Raw genomic sequence first — 15897 nt, forward strand, 5'->3', positions numbered from 1 at the left:
GGTTTGAAGCTGGGCGACCCTGGCCGACCCTTATTCCCCTCCGTGGCAGACGAGACAGGGGCGGGTCCTAAGCGGCCTGAAGCACACTCCTCGCGCCCACCTTCTCTTTGCTGCCCGAAGGCCTCCCATAAGAAGTCTGAGTTTACTCGTGACAGAAGAAGTCTGAGTTTACTCGTGTGAGGCCTGCGGCTCTCTCTCAGTTCCTTGCTGGGAGCTTCAGCAGGAGCGCTCTGGAGCCCGCCGGCAAAAGAACTGTGAGTCCCCGCGCCCCACCCCGGCCTCAAGCAAAAGTCCAGGTTTCCCCCGTTAGGAACACCTCGGAGTGCCAGAGGGAGCGGAGGGGCATGCGTTAACGGAACGCTTCAACCGTGTAAGGTATTTCACGAGACACTGTGCACTCACGTTCGTTGTAACAACTGTCAAAGGGCACTGTATGCCTTCCAACTCCTCGGCTGTGTTTGAGCCACAGGAAGGAAACGCGTTCGTTGGATTAAGCTCCGTGAACGTGCAACGATGATGGCGAAGCGCTGCCCTGTTCACTCGAAAGCTCTCGTTTGTACGGCCTTCACACGGCCTCAAGGTACGCAGTTCTAAACAGCCTTACATTCCACGCTGCTGTGCCCCCAATTAGGAATTGGGGCTCTTCTGTGAAACACCAATGTGCGTCCCAAAGGAAACCGGGGGCCTCCCCCAGGACGTCTGCGTAGGGCAGTCGGTTGCCAGATATTTACTACCAGCCGGAGAAAGAGAAAAAGGACAGCTTTCCCAGGGACAATTCTGCCCCCTTGGGACCATCCAGAATCACCAAAGCCTAAACTTGGCACGGCCTGGGGAACGCTCTTCCGCATGTCCAGCAATCCCCGCGTCAAAACCTTTCTCAGCAGAGGCAGGCACTCTCTCCCTTGTACTACATAGCTCGGCAGAGCCTTCCGAGAAACATGCTGCGTCATTCAGCTTGAAAGTGGGACGCGGATGGGAGAGTACGCTTTCTCCCCGTTTGGAGGCGCCTTGCGCTTGGCTTCAAAGCGGCCCGAACAGCACTAGCGGCCCGACGTCTCTGCACGGCAGGATTGTCGTTGTGGGCCAAGGCTGCGTGTTCTCCCAAAGCGAAAACCGTGCTGGCAATTCCTTTCTAAGAACTCCTCCCACGGCACCCCAGGTTCAGCTGCGGCCAAGTGGAAGGTGACCTCGGGCCTCAAGGTTGAGTTCCAGTGTTTCACGTCAGGGGAGTTGGGTGTGCAGGGGTCTCCAATGAGGCCATACTCCACCACGGAGTGCCTTAACCCTGCGACGCTCCTGGGGACACACAGGATAGGAGCCCATTCACCAGTTTCGCCTGATGACCTCTCTCCGTGCCGGAACGGCGGCCTCTGGCTTCTGAGGAACCTTCGTGTAAGCAGGCCCCTGGAGACAGCTCTTCACATTCGTAGCTAGGGCAGTGTACTCCTCTCTGGGTTGCCTAGGTGGAGTGCCCCCGTCGTCAAAGAGACTCGCGAAAGCAGCGCTGGGCGGACTCCCTTTGCCGGTCGAACGGCCTCCTTGACTGAAAGACAGCTGCAGTGCCAAAAGACACCGTGCTGACGACGGGCTCCAGGAAGAGACTCGGGACAGCACTCTCCTAGAAGCGAAAGCTAGGCTGTGCGCCCAGCCTGAGGAGCAGTACGTACGTTTGCCACACTTCTTTACACAGCTAGGCATGAGCCAGAGAGCCTTGGTCACTGAGGCCTACCTAAGGGACTGCCATACTTACCCAGTAGATCCCACGCAGAGGTCCCTGTGCCCAAAAGTGCCTCCACGGAAGGGCCCTGTTCCTCCCGTTGTGTTTCCTTGAGGTAATCAGAAACCGCTGAGGATCCCTACGTGAGCTCAGGTTTGAAGCTGGGCGACCCTGGCCGACCCTTATTCCCCTCCGTGGCAGACGAGACAGGGGCGGGTCCTAAGCGGCCTGAAGCACACTCCTCGCGCCCACCTTCTCTTTGCTGCCCGAAGGCCTCCCATAAGAAGTCTGAGTTTACTCGTGACAGAAGAAGTCTGAGTTTACTCGTGTGAGGCCTGCGGCTCTCTCTCAGTTCCTTGCTGGGAGCTTCAGCAGGAGCGCTCTGGAGCCCGCCGGCAAAAGAACTGTGAGTCCCCGCGCCCCACCCCGGCCTCAAGCAAAAGTCCAGGTTTCCCCCGTTAGGAACACCTCGGAGTGCCAGAGGGAGCGGAGGGGCATGCGTTAACGGAACGCTTCAACCGTGTAAGGTATTTCACGAGACACTGTGCACTCACGTTCCTTGTAACAACTGTCAAAGGGCACTGTATGCCTTCCAACTCCTCGGCTGTGTTTGAGCCACAGGAAGGAAACGCGTTCGTTGGATTAAGCTCCGTGAACGTGCAACGATGATGGCGAAGCGCTGCCCTGTTCACTCGAAAGCTCTCGTTTGTACGGCCTTCACACGGCCTCAAGGTACGCAGTTCTAAACAGCCTTACATTCCACGCTGCTGTGCCCCCAATTAGGAATTGGGGCTCTTCTGTGAAACACCAATGTGCGTCCCAAAGGAAACCGGGGGCCTCCCCCAGGACGTCTGCGTAGGGCAGTCGGTTGCCAGATATTTACTACCAGCCGGAGAAAGAGAAAAAGGACAGCTTTCCCAGGGACAATTCTGCCCCCTTGGGACCATCCAGAATCACCAAAGCCTAAACTTGGCACGGCCTGGGGAACGCTCTTCCGCATGTCCAGCAATCCCCGCGTCAAAACCTTTCTCAGCAGAGGCAGGCACTCTCTCCCTTGTACTACATAGCTCGGCAGAGCCTTCCGAGAAACATGCTGCGTCATTCAGCTTGAAAGTGGGACGCGGATGGGAGAGTACGCTTTCTCCCCGTTTGGAGGCGCCTTGCGCTTGGCTTCAAAGCGGCCCGAACAGCACTAGCGGCCCGACGTCTCTGCACGGCAGGATTGTCGTTGTGGGCCAAGGCTGCGTGTTCTCCCAAAGCGAAAACCGTGCTGGCAATTCCTTTCTAAGAACTCCTCCCACGGCACCCCAGGTTCAGCTGCGGCCAAGTGGAAGGTGACCTCGGGCCTCAAGGTTGAGTTCCAGTGTTTCACGTCAGGGGAGTTGGGTGTGCAGGGGTCTCCAATGAGGCCATACTCCACCACGGAGTGCCTTAACCCTGCGACGCTCCTGGGGACACACAGGATAGGAGCCCATTCACCAGTTTCGCCTGATGACCTCTCTCCGTGCCGGAACGGCGGCCTCTGGCTTCTGAGGAACCTTCGTGTAAGCAGGCCCCTGGAGACAGCTCTTCACATTCGTAGCTAGGGCAGTGTACTCCTCTCTGGGTTGCCTAGGTGGAGTGCCCCCGTCGTCAAAGAGACTCGCGAAAGCAGCGCTGGGCGGACTCCCTTTGCCGGTCGAACGGCCTCCTTGACTGAAAGACAGCTGCAGTGCCAAAAGACACCGTGCTGACGACGGGCTCCAGGAAGAGACTCGGGACAGCACTCTCCTAGAAGCGAAAGCTAGGCTGTGCGCCCAGCCTGAGGAGCAGTACGTACGTTTGCCACACTTCTTTACACAGCTAGGCATGAGCCAGAGAGCCTTGGTCACTGAGGCCTACCTAAGGGACTGCCATACTTACCCAGTAGATCCCACGCAGAGGTCCCTGTGCCCAAAAGTGCCTCCACGGAAGGGCCCTGTTCCTCCCGTTGTGTTTCCTTGAGGTAATCAGAAACCGCTGAGGATCCCTACGTGAGCTCAGGTTTGAAGCTGGGCGACCCTGGCCGACCCTTATTCCCCTCCGTGGCAGACGAGACAGGGGCGGGTCCTAAGCGGCCTGAAGCACACTCCTCGCGCCCACCTTCTCTTTGCTGCCCGAAGGCCTCCCATAAGAAGTCTGAGTTTACTCGTGACAGAAGAAGTCTGAGTTTACTCGTGTGAGGCCTGCGGCTCTCTCTCAGTTCCTTGCTGGGAGCTTCAGCAGGAGCGCTCTGGAGCCCGCCGGCAAAAGAACTGTGAGTCCCCGCGCCCCACCCCGGCCTCAAGCAAAAGTCCAGGTTTCCCCCGTTAGGAACACCTCGGAGTGCCAGAGGGAGCGGAGGGGCATGCGTTAACGGAACGCTTCAACCGTGTAAGGTATTTCACGAGACACTGTGCACTCACGTTCGTTGTAACAACTGTCAAAGGGCACTGTATGCCTTCCAACTCCTCGGCTGTGTTTGAGCCACAGGAAGGAAACGCGTTCGTTGGATTAAGCTCCGTGAACGTGCAACGATGATGGCGAAGCGCTGCCCTGTTCACTCGAAAGCTCTCGTTTGTACGGCCTTCACACGGCCTCAAGGTACGCAGTTCTAAACAGCCTTACATTCCACGCTGCTGTGCCCCCAATTAGGAATTGGGGCTCTTCTGTGAAACACCAATGTGCGTCCCAAAGGAAACCGGGGGCCTCCCCCAGGACGTCTGCGTAGGGCAGTCGGTTGCCAGATATTTACTACCAGCCGGAGAAAGAGAAAAAGGACAGCTTTCCCAGGGACAATTCTGCCCCCTTGGGACCATCCAGAATCACCAAAGCCTAAACTTGGCACGGCCTGGGGAACGCTCTTCCGCATGTCCAGCAATCCCCGCGTCAAAACCTTTCTCAGCAGAGGCAGGCACTCTCTCCCTTGTACTACATAGCTCGGCAGAGCCTTCCGAGAAACATGCTGCGTCATTCAGCTTGAAAGTGGGACGCGGATGGGAGAGTACGCTTTCTCCCCGTTTGGAGGCGCCTTGCGCTTGGCTTCAAAGCGGCCCGAACAGCACTAGCGGCCCGACGTCTCTGCACGGCAGGATTGTCGTTGTGGGCCAAGGCTGCGTGTTCTCCCAAAGCGAAAACCGTGCTGGCAATTCCTTTCTAAGAACTCCTCCCACGGCACCCCAGGTTCAGCTGCGGCCAAGTGGAAGGTGACCTCGGGCCTCAAGGTTGAGTTCCAGTGTTTCACGTCAGGGGAGTTGGGTGTGCAGGGGTCTCCAATGAGGCCATACTCCACCACGGAGTGCCTTAACCCTGCGACGCTCCTGGGGACACACAGGATAGGAGCCCATTCACCAGTTTCGCATGATGACCTCTCTCCGTGCCGGAACGGCGGCCTCTGGCTTCTGAGGAACCTTCGTGTAAGCAGGCCCCTGGAGACAGCTCTTCACATTCGTAGCTAGGGCAGTGTACTCCTCTCTGGGTTGCCTAGGTGGAGTGCCCCCGTCGTCAAAGAGACTCGCGAAAGCAGCGCTGGGCGGACTCCCTTTGCCGGTCGAACGGCCTCCTTGACTGAAAGACAGCTGCAGTGCCAAAAGACACCGTGCTGACGACGGGCTCCAGGAAGAGACTCGGGACAGCACTCTCCTAGAAGCGAAAGCTAGGCTGTGCGCCCAGCCTGAGGAGCAGTACGTACGTTTGCCACACTTCTTTACACAGCTAGGCATGAGCCAGAGAGCCTTGGTCACTGAGGCCTACCTAAGGGACTGCCATACTTACCCAGTAGATCCCACGCAGAGGTCCCTGTGCCCAAAAGTGCCTCCACGGAAGGGCCCTGTTCCTCCCGTTGTGTTTCCTTGAGGTAATCAGAAACCGCTGAGGATCCCTACGTGAGCTCAGGTTTGAAGCTGGGCGACCCTGGCCGACCCTTATTCCCCTCCGTGGCAGACGAGACAGGGGCGGGTCCTAAGCGGCCTGAAGCACACTCCTCGCGCCCACCTTCTCTTTGCTGCCCGAAGGCCTCCCATAAGAAGTCTGAGTTTACTCGTGACAGAAGAAGTCTGAGTTTACTCGTGTGAGGCCTGCGGCTCTCTCTCAGTTCCTTGCTGGGAGCTTCAGCAGGAGCGCTCTGGAGCCCGCCGGCAAAAGAACTGTGAGTCCCCGCGCCCCACCCCGGCCTCAAGCAAAAGTCCAGGTTTCCCCCGTTAGGAACACCTCGGAGTGCCAGAGGGAGCGGAGGGGCATGCGTTAACGGAACGCTTCAACCGTGTAAGGTATTTCACGAGACACTGTGCACTCACGTTCGTTGTAACAACTGTCAAAGGGCACTGTATGCCTTCCAACTCCTCGGCTGTGTTTGAGCCACAGGAAGGAAACGCGTTCGTTGGATTAAGCTCTGTGAACGTGCAACGATGATGGCGAAGCGCTGCCCTGTTCACTCGAAAGCTCTCGTTTGTACGGCCTTCACACGGCCTCAAGGTACGCAGTTCTAAACAGCCTTACATTCCACGCTGCTGTGCCCCCAATTAGGAATTGGGGCTCTTCTGTGAAACACCAATGTGCGTCCCAAAGGAAACCGGGGGCCTCCCCCAGGACGTCTGCGTAGGGCAGTCGGTTGCCAGATATTTACTACCAGCCGGAGAAAGAGAAAAAGGACAGCTTTCCCAGGGACAATTCTGTCCCCTTGGGACCATCCAGAATCACCAAAGCCTAAACTTGGCACGGCCTGGGGAACGCTCTTCCGCATGTCCAGCAATCCCCGCGTCAAAACCTTTCTCAGCAGAGGCAGGCACTCTCTCCCTTGTACTACATAGCTCGGCAGAGCCTTCCGAGAAACATGCTGCGTCATTCAGCTTGAAAGTGGGACGCGGATGGGAGAGTACGCTTTCTCCCCGTTTGGAGGCGCCTTGCGCTTGGCTTCAAAGCGGCCCGAACAGCACTAGCGGCCCGACGTCTCTGCACGGCAGGATTGTCGTTGTGGGCCAAGGCTGCGTGTTCTCCCAAAGCGAAAACCGTGCTGGCAATTCCTTTCTAAGAACTCCTCCCACGGCACCCCAGGTTCAGCTGCGGCCAAGTGGAAGGTGACCTCGGGCCTCAAGGTTGAGTTCCAGTGTTTCACGTCAGGGGAGTTGGGTGTGCAGGGGTCTCCAATGAGGCCATACTCCACCACGGAGTGCCTTAACCCTGCGACGCTCCTGGGGACACACAGGATAGGAGCCCATTCACCAGTTTCGCATGATGACCTCTCTCCGTGCCGGAACGGCGGCCTCTGGCTTCTGAGGAACCTTCGTGTAAGCAGGCCCCTGGAGACAGCTCTTCACATTCGTAGCTAGGGCAGTGTACTCCTCTCTGGGTTGCCTAGGTGGAGTGCCCCCGTCGTCAAAGAGACTCGCGAAAGCAGCGCTGGGCGGACTCCCTTTGCCGGTCGAACGGCCTCCTTGACTGAAAGACAGCTGCAGTGCCAAAAGACACCGTGCTGACGACGGGCTCCAGGAAGAGACTCGGGACAGCACTCGCATAGAAGCGAAAGCTAGGCTGTGCGCCCAGCCTGAGGAGCAGTACGTACGTTTGCCACACTTCTTTACACAGCTAGGCATGAGCCAGAGAGCCTTGGTCACTGAGGCCTACCTAAGGGACTGCCATACTTACCCAGTAGATCCCACGCAGAGGTCCCTGTGCCCAAAAGTGCCTCCACGGAAGGGCCCTGTTCCTCCCGTTGTGTTTCCTTGAGGTAATCAGAAACCGCTGAGGATCCCTACGTGAGCTCAGGTTTGAAGCTGGGCGACCCTGGCCGACCCTTATTCCCCTCCGTGGCAGACGAGACAGGGGCGGGTCCTAAGCTGCCTGAAGCACACTCCTCGCGCCCACCTTCTCTTTGCTGCCCGAAGGCCTCCCATAAGAAGTCTGAGTTTACTCGTGACAGAAGAAGTCTGAGTTTACTCGTGTGAGGCCTGCGGCTCTCTCTCAGTTCCTTGCTGGGAGCTTCAGCAGGAGCGCTCTGGAGCCCGCCGGCAAAAGAACTGTGAGTCCCCGCGCCCCACCCCGGCCTCAAGCAAAAGTCCAGGTTTCCCCCGTTAGGAACACCTCGGAGTGCCAGAGGGAGCGGAGGGGCATGCGTTAACGGAACGCTTCAACCGTGTAAGGTATTTCACGAGACACTGTGCACTCACGTTCGTTGTAACAACTGTCAAAGGGCACTGTATGCCTTCCAACTCCTCGGCTGTGTTTGAGCCACAGGAAGGAAACGCGTTCGTTGGATTAAGCTCCGTGAACGTGCAACGATGATGGCGAAGCGCTGCCCTGTTCACTCGAAAGCTCTCGTTTGTACGGCCTTCACACGGCCTCAAGGTACGCAGTTCTAAACAGCCTTACATTCCACGCTGCTGTGTCCCCAATTAGGAATTGGGGCTCTTCTGTGAAACACCAATGTGCGTCCCAAAGGAAACCGGGGGGCTCCCCCAGGACGTCTGCGTAGGGCAGTCGGTTGCCAGATATTTACTACCAGCCGGAGAAAGAGAAAAAGGACAGCTTTCCCAGGGACAATTCTGCCCCCTTGGGACCATCCAGAATCACCAAAGCCTAAACTTGGCACGGCCTGGGGAACGCTCTTCCGCATGTCCAGCAATCCCCGCGTCAAAACCTTTCTCAGCAGAGGCAGGCACTCTCTCCCTTGTACTACATAGCTCGGCAGAGCCTTCCGAGAAACATGCTGCGTCATTCAGCTTGAAAGTGGGACGCGGATGGGAGAGTACGCTTTCTCCCCGTTTGGAGGCGCCTTGCGCTTGGCTTCAAAGCGGCCCGAACAGCACTAGCGGCCCGACGTCTCTGCACGGCAGGATTGTCGTTGTGGGCCAAGGCTGCGTGTTCTCCCAAAGCGAAAACCGTGCTGGCAATTCCTTTCTAAGAACTCCTCCCACGGCACCCCAGGTTCAGCTGCGGCCAAGTGGAAGGTGACCTCGGGCCTCAAGGTTGAGTTCCAGTGTTTCACGTCAGGGGAGTTGGGTGTGCAGGGGTCTCCAATGAGGCCATACTCCACCACGGAGTGCCTTAACCCTGCGACGCTCCTGGGGACACACAGGATAGGAGCCCATTCACCAGTTTCGCCTGATGACCTCTCTCCGTGCCGGAACGGCGGCCTCTGGCTTCTGAGGAACCTTCGTGTAAGCAGGCCCCTGGAGACAGCTCTTCACATTCGTAGCTAGGGCAGTGTACTCCTCTCTGGGTTGCCTAGGTGGAGTGCCCCCGTCGTCAAAGAGACTCGCGAAAGCAGCGCTGGGCGGACTCCCTTTGCCGGTCGAACGGCCTCCTTGACTGAAAGACAGCTGCAGTGCCAAAAGACACCGTGCTGACGACGGGCTCCAGGAAGAGACTCGGGACAGCACTCTCCTAGAAGCGAAAGCTAGGCTGTGCGCCCAGCCTGAGGAGCAGTACGTACGTTTGCCACACTTCTTTACACAGCTAGGCATGAGCCAGAGAGCCTTGGTCACTGAGGCCTACCTAAGGGACTGCCATACTTACCCAGTAGATCCCACGCAGAGGTCCCTGTGCCCAAAAGTGCCTCCACGGAAGGGCCCTGTTCCTCCCGTTGTGTTTCCTTGAGGTAATCAGAAACCGCTGAGGATCCCTACGTGAGCTCAGGTTTGAAGCTGGGCGACCCTGGCCGACCCTTATTCCCCTCCGTGGCAGACGAGACAGGGGCGGGTCCTAAGCGGCCTGAAGCACACTCCTCGCGCCCACCTTCTCTTTGCTGCCCGAAGGCCTCCCATAAGAAGTCTGAGTTTACTCGTGACAGAAGAAGTCTGAGTTTACTCGTGTGAGGCCTGCGGCTCTCTCTCAGTTCCTTGCTGGGAGCTTCAGCAGGAGCGCTCTGGAGCCCGCCGGCAAAAGAACTGTGAGTCCCCGCGCCCCACCCCGGCCTCAAGCAAAAGTCCAGGTTTCCCCCGTTAGGAACACCTCGGAGTGCCAGAGGGAGCGGAGGGGCATGCGTTAACGGAACGCTTCAACCGTGTAAGGTATTTCACGAGACACTGTGCACTCACGTTCGTTGTAACAACTGTCAAAGGGCACTGTATGCCTTCCAACTCCTCGGCTGTGTTTGAGCCACAGGAAGGAAACGCGTTCGTTGGATTAAGCTCCGTGAACGTGCAACGATGATGGCGAAGCGCTGCCCTGTTCACTCGAAAGCTCTCGTTTGTACGGCCTTCACACGGCCTCAAGGTACGCAGTTCTAAACAGCCTTACATTCCACGCTGCTGTGCCCCCAATTAGGAATTGGGGCTCTTCTGTGAAACACCAATGTGCGTCCCAAAGGAAACCGGGGGCCTCCCCCAGGACGTCTGCGTAGGGCAGTCGGTTGCCAGATATTTACTACCAGCCGGAGAAAGAGAAAAAGGACAGCTTTCCCAGGGACAATTCTGCCCCCTTGGGACCATCCAGAATCACCAAAGCCTAAACTTGGCACGGCCTGGGGAACGCTCTTCCGCATGTCCAGCAATCCCCGCGTCAAAACCTTTCTCAGCAGAGGCAGGCACTCTCTCCCTTGTACTACATAGCTCGGCAGAGCCTTCCGAGAAACATGCTGCGTCATTCAGCTTGAAAGTGGGACGCGGATGGGAGAGTACGCTTTCTCCCCGTTTGGAGGCGCCTTGCGCTTGGCTTCAAAGCGGCCCGAACAGCACTAGCGGCCCGACGTCTCTGCACGGCAGGATTGTCGTTGTGGGCCAAGGCTGCGTGTTCTCCCAAAGCGAAAACCGTGCTGGCAATTCCTTTCTAAGAACTCCTCCCACGGCACCCCAGGTTCAGCTGCGGCCAAGTGGAAGGTGACCTCGGGCCTCAAGGTTGAGTTTCAGTGTTTCACGTCAGGGGAGTTGGGTGTGCAGGGGTCTCCAATGAGGCCATACTCCACCACGGAGTGCCTTAACCCTGCGACGCTCCTGGGGACACACAGGATAGGAGCCCATTCACCAGTTTCGCCTGATGACCTCTCTCCGTGCCGGAACGGCGGCCTCTGGCTTCTGAGGAACCTTCGTGTAAGCAGGCCCCTGGAGACAGCTCTTCACATTCGTAGCTAGGGCAGTGTACTCCTCTCTGGGTTGCCTAGGTGGAGTGCCCCCGTCGTCAAAGAGACTCGCGAAAGCAGCGCTGGGCGGACTCCCTTTGCCGGTCGAACGGCCTCCTTGACTGAAAGACAGCTGCAGTGCCAAAAGACACCGTGCTGACGACGGGCTCCAGGAAGAGACTCGGGACAGCACTCTCCTAGAAGCGAAAGCTAGGCTGTGCGCCCAGCCTGAGGAGCAGTACGTACGTTTGCCACACTTCTTTACACAGCTAGGCATGAGCCAGAGAGCCTTGGTCACTGAGGCCTACCTAAGGGACTGCCATACTTACCCAGTAGATCCCACGCAGAGGTCCCTGTGCCCAAAAGTGCCTCCACGGAAGGGCCCTGTTCCTCCCGTTGTGTTTCCTTGAGGTAATCAGAAACCGCTGAGGATCCCTACGTGAGCTCAGGTTTGAAGCTGGGCGACCCTGGCCGACCCTTATTCCCCTCCGTGGCAGACGAGACAGGGGCGGGTCCTAAGCTGCCTGAAGCACACTCCTCGCGCCCACCTTCTCTTTGCTGCCCGAAGGCCTCCCATAAGAAGTCTGAGTTTACTCGTGACAGAAGAAGTCTGAGTTTACTCGTGTGAGGCCTGCGGCTCTCTCTCAGTTCCTTGCTGGGAGCTTCAGCAGGAGCGCTCTGGAGCCCGCCGGCAAAAGAACTGTGAGTCCCCGCGCCCCACCCCGGCCTCAAGCAAAAGTCCAGGTTTCCCCCGTTAGGAACACCTCGGAGTGCCAGAGGGAGCGGAGGGGCATGCGTTAACGGAACGCTTCAACCGTGTAAGGTATTTCACGAGACACTGTGCACTCACGTTCGTTGTAACAACTGTCAAAGGGCACTGTATGCCTTCCAACTCCTCGGCTGTGTTTGAGCCACAGGAAGGAAACGCGTTCGTTGGATTAAGCTCCGTGAACGTGCAACGATGATGGCGAAGCGCTGCCCTGTTCACTCGAAAGCTCTCGTTTGTACGGCCTTCACACGGCCTCAAGGTACGCAGTTCTAAACAGCCTTACATTCCACGCTGCTGTGCCCCCAATTAGGAATTGGGGCTCTTCTGTGAAACACCAATGTGCGTCCCAAAGGAAACCGGGGGCCTCCCCCAGGACGTCTGCGTAGGGCAGTCGGTTGCCAGATATTTACTACCAGCCGGAGAAAGAGAAAAAGGACAGCTTTCCCAGGGACAATTCTGCCCCCTTGGGACCATCCAGAATCACCAAAGCCTAAACTTGGCACGGCCTGGGGAACGCTCTTCCGCATGTCCAGCAATCCCCGCGTCAAAACCTTTCTCAGCAGAGGCAGGCACTCTCTCCCTTGTACTACATAGCTCGGCAGAGCCTTCCGAGAAACATGCTGCGTCATTCAGCTTGAAAGTGGGACGCGGATGGGAGAGTACGCTTTCTCCCCGTTTGGAGGCGCCTTGCGCTTGGCTTCAAAGCGGCCCGAACAGCACTAGCGGCCCGACGTCTCTGCACGGCAGGATTGTCGTTGTGGGCCAAGGCTGCGTGTTCTCCCAAAGCGAAAACCGTGCTGGCAATTCCTTTCTAAGAACTCCTCCCACGGCACCCCAGGTTCAGCTGCGGCCAAGTGGAAGGTGACCTCGGGCCTCAAGGTTGAGTTCCAGTGTTTCACGTCAGGGGAGTTGGGTGTGCAGGGGTCTCCAATGAGGCCATACTCCACCACGGAGTGCCTTAACCCTGCGACGCTCCTGGGGACACACAGGATAGGAGCCCATTCACCAGTTTCGCATGATGACCTCTCTCCGTGCCGGAACGGCGGCCTCTGGCTTCTGAGGAACCTTCGTGTAAGCAGGCCCCTGGAGACAGCTCTTCACATTCGTAGCTAGGGCAGTGTACTCCTCTCTGGGTTGCCTAGGTGGAGTGCCCCCGTCGTCAAAGAGACTCGCGAAAGCAGCGCTGGGCGGACTCCCTTTGCCGGTCGAACGGCCTCCTTGACTGAAAGACAGCTGCAGTGCCAAAAGACACCGTGCTGACGACGGGCTCCAGGAAGAGACTCGGGACAGCACTCTCCTAGAAGCGAAAGCTAGGCTGTGCGCCCAGCCTGAGGAGCAGTACGTACGTTTGCCACACTTCTTTACACAGCTAGGCATGAGCCAGAGAGCCTTGGTCACTGAGGCCTACCTAAGGGACTGCCATACTTACCCAGTAGATCCCACGCAGAGGTCCCTGTGCCCAAAAGTGCCTCCACGGAAGGGCCCTGTTCCTCCCGTTGTGTTTCCTTGAGGTAATCAGAAACCGCTGAGGATCCCTACGTGAGCTCAGGTTTGAAGCTGGGCGACCCTGGCCGACCCTTATTCCCCTCCGTGGCAGACGAGACAGGGGCGGGTCCTAAGCGGCCTGAAGCACACTCCTCGCGCCCACCTTCTCTTTGCTGCCCGAAGGCCTCCCATAAGAAGTCTGAGTTTACTCGTGACAGAAGAAGTCTGAGTTTACTCGTGTGAGGCCTGCGGCTCTCTCTCAGTTCCTTGCTGGGAGCTTCAGCAGGAGCGCTCTGGAGCCCGCCGGCAAAAGAACTGTGAGTCCCCGCGCCCCACCCCGGCCTCAAGCAAAAGTCCAGGTTTCCCCCGTTAGGAACACCTCGGAGTGCCAGAGGGAGCGGAGGGGCATGCGTTAACGGAACGCTTCAACCGTGTAAGGTATTTCACGAGACACTGTGCACTCACGTTCGTTGTAACAACTGTCAAAGGGCACTGTATGCCTTCCAACTCCTCGGCTGTGTTTGAGCCACAGGAAGGAAACGCGTTCGTTGGATTAAGCTCCGTGAACGTGCAACGATGATGGCGAAGCGCTGCCCTGTTCACTCGAAAGCTCTCGTTTGTACGGCCTTCACACGGCCTCAAGGTACGCAGTTCTAAACAGCCTTACATTCCACGCTGCTGTGCCCCCAATTAGGAATTGGGGCTCTTCTGTGAAACACCAATGTGCGTCCCAAAGGAAACCGGGGGCCTCCCCCAGGACGTCTGCGTAGGGCAGTCGGTTGCCAGATATTTACTACCAGCCGGAGAAAGAGAAAAAGGACAGCTTTCCCAGGGACAATTCTGCCCCCTTGGGACCATCCAGAATCACCAAAGCCTAAACTTGGCACGGCCTGGGGAACGCTCTTCCGCATGTCCAGCAATCCCCGCGTCAAAACCTTTCTCAGCAGAGGCAGGCACTCTCTCCCTTGTACTACATAGCTCGGCAGAGCCTTCCGAGAAACATGCTGCGTCATTCAGCTTGAAAGTGGGACGCGGATGGGAGAGTACGCTTTCTCCCCGTTTGGAGGCGCCTTGCGCTTGGCTTCAAAGCGGCCCGAACAGCACTAGCGGCCCGACGTCTCTGCACGGCAGGATTGTCGTTGTGGGCCAAGGCTGCGTGTTCTCCCAAAGCGAAAACCGTGCTGGCAATTCCTTTCTAAGAACTCCTCCCACGGCACCCCAGGTTCAGCTGCGGCCAAGTGGAAGGTGACCTCGGGCCTCAAGGTTGAGTTCCAGTGTTTCACGTCAGGGGAGTTGGGTGTGCAGGGGTCTCCAATGAGGCCATACTCCACCACGGAGTGCCTTAACCCTGCGACGCTCCTGGGGACACACAGGATAGGAGCCCATTCACCAGTTTCGCCTGATGACCTCTCTCCGTGCCGGAACGGCGGCCTCTGGCTTCTGAGGAACCTTCGTGTAAGCAGGCCCCTGGAGACAGCTCTTCACATTCGTAGCTAGGGCAGTGTACTCCTCTCTGGGTTGCCTAGGTGGAGTGCCCCCGTCGTCAAAGAGACTCGCGAAAGCAGCGCTGGGCGGACTCCCTTTGCCGGTCGAACGGCCTCCTTGACTGAAAGACAGCTGCAGTGCCAAAAGACACCGTGCTGACGACGGGCTCCAGGAAGAGACTCGGGACAGCACTCTCCTAGAAGCGAAAGCTAGGCTGTGCGCCCAGCCTGAGGAGCAGTACGTACGTTTGCCACACTTCTTTACACAGCTAGGCATGAGCCAGAGAGCCTTGGTCACTGAGGCCTACCTAAGGGACTGCCATACTTACCCAGTAGATCCCACGCAGAGGTCCCTGTGCCCAAAAGTGCCTCCACGGAAGGGCCCTGTTCCTCCCGTTGTGTTTCCTTGAGGTAATCAGAAACCGCTGAGGATCCCTACGTGAGCTCAGGTTTGAAGCTGGGCGACCCTGGCCGACCCTTATTCCCCTCCGTGGCAGACGAGACAGGGGCGGGTCCTAAGCGGCCTGAAGCACACTCCTCGCGCCCACCTTCTCTTTGCTGCCCGAAGGCCTCCCATAAGAAGTCTGAGTTTACTCGTGACAGAAGAAGTCTGAGTTTACTCGTGTGAGGCCTGCGGCTCTCTCTCAGTTCCTTGCTGGGAGCTTCAGCAGGAGCGCTCTGGAGCCCGCCGGCAAAAGAACTGTGAGTCCCCGCGCCCCACCCCGGCCTCAAGCAAAAGTCCAGGTTTCCCCCGTTAGGAACACCTCGGAGTGCCAGAGGGAGCGGAGGGGCATGCGTTAACGGAACGCTTCAACCGTGTAAGGTATTTCACGAGACACTGTGCACTCACGTTCGTTGTAACAACTGTCAAAGGGCACTGTATGCCTTCCAACTCCTCGGCTGTGTTTGAGCCACAGGAAGGAAACGCGTTCGTTGGATTAAGCTCCGTGAACGTGCAACGATGATGGCGAAGCGCTGCCCTGTTCACTCGAAAGCTCTCGTTTGTACGGCCTTCACACGGCCTCAAGGTACGCAGTTCTAAACAGCCTTACATTCCACGCTGCTGTGCCCCCAATTAGGAATTGGGGCTCTTCTGTGAAACACCAATGTGCGTCCCAAAGGAAACCGGGGGCCTCCCCCAGGACGTCTGCGTAGGGCAGTCGGTTGCCAGATATTTACTACCAGCCGGAGAAAGAGAAAAAGGACAGCTTTCCCAGGGACAATTCTGCCCCCTTGGGACCATCCAGAATCACCAAAGCCTAAACTTGGCACGGCCTGGGGAACGCTCTTCCGCATGTCCAGCAATCCCCGCGTCAAAACCTTTCTCAGCAGAGGCAGGCACTCTCTCCCTTGTACTACATAGCTCGGCAGAGCCTTCCGAGAAACATGCTGC

Source organism: Pseudorca crassidens, chromosome 15 (genome assembly GCF_039906515.1).
Source record: "Pseudorca crassidens isolate mPseCra1 chromosome 15, mPseCra1.hap1, whole genome shotgun sequence".
In the NCBI taxonomy this organism is placed as follows: Eukaryota; Metazoa; Chordata; class Mammalia; order Artiodactyla; family Delphinidae; genus Pseudorca; species Pseudorca crassidens.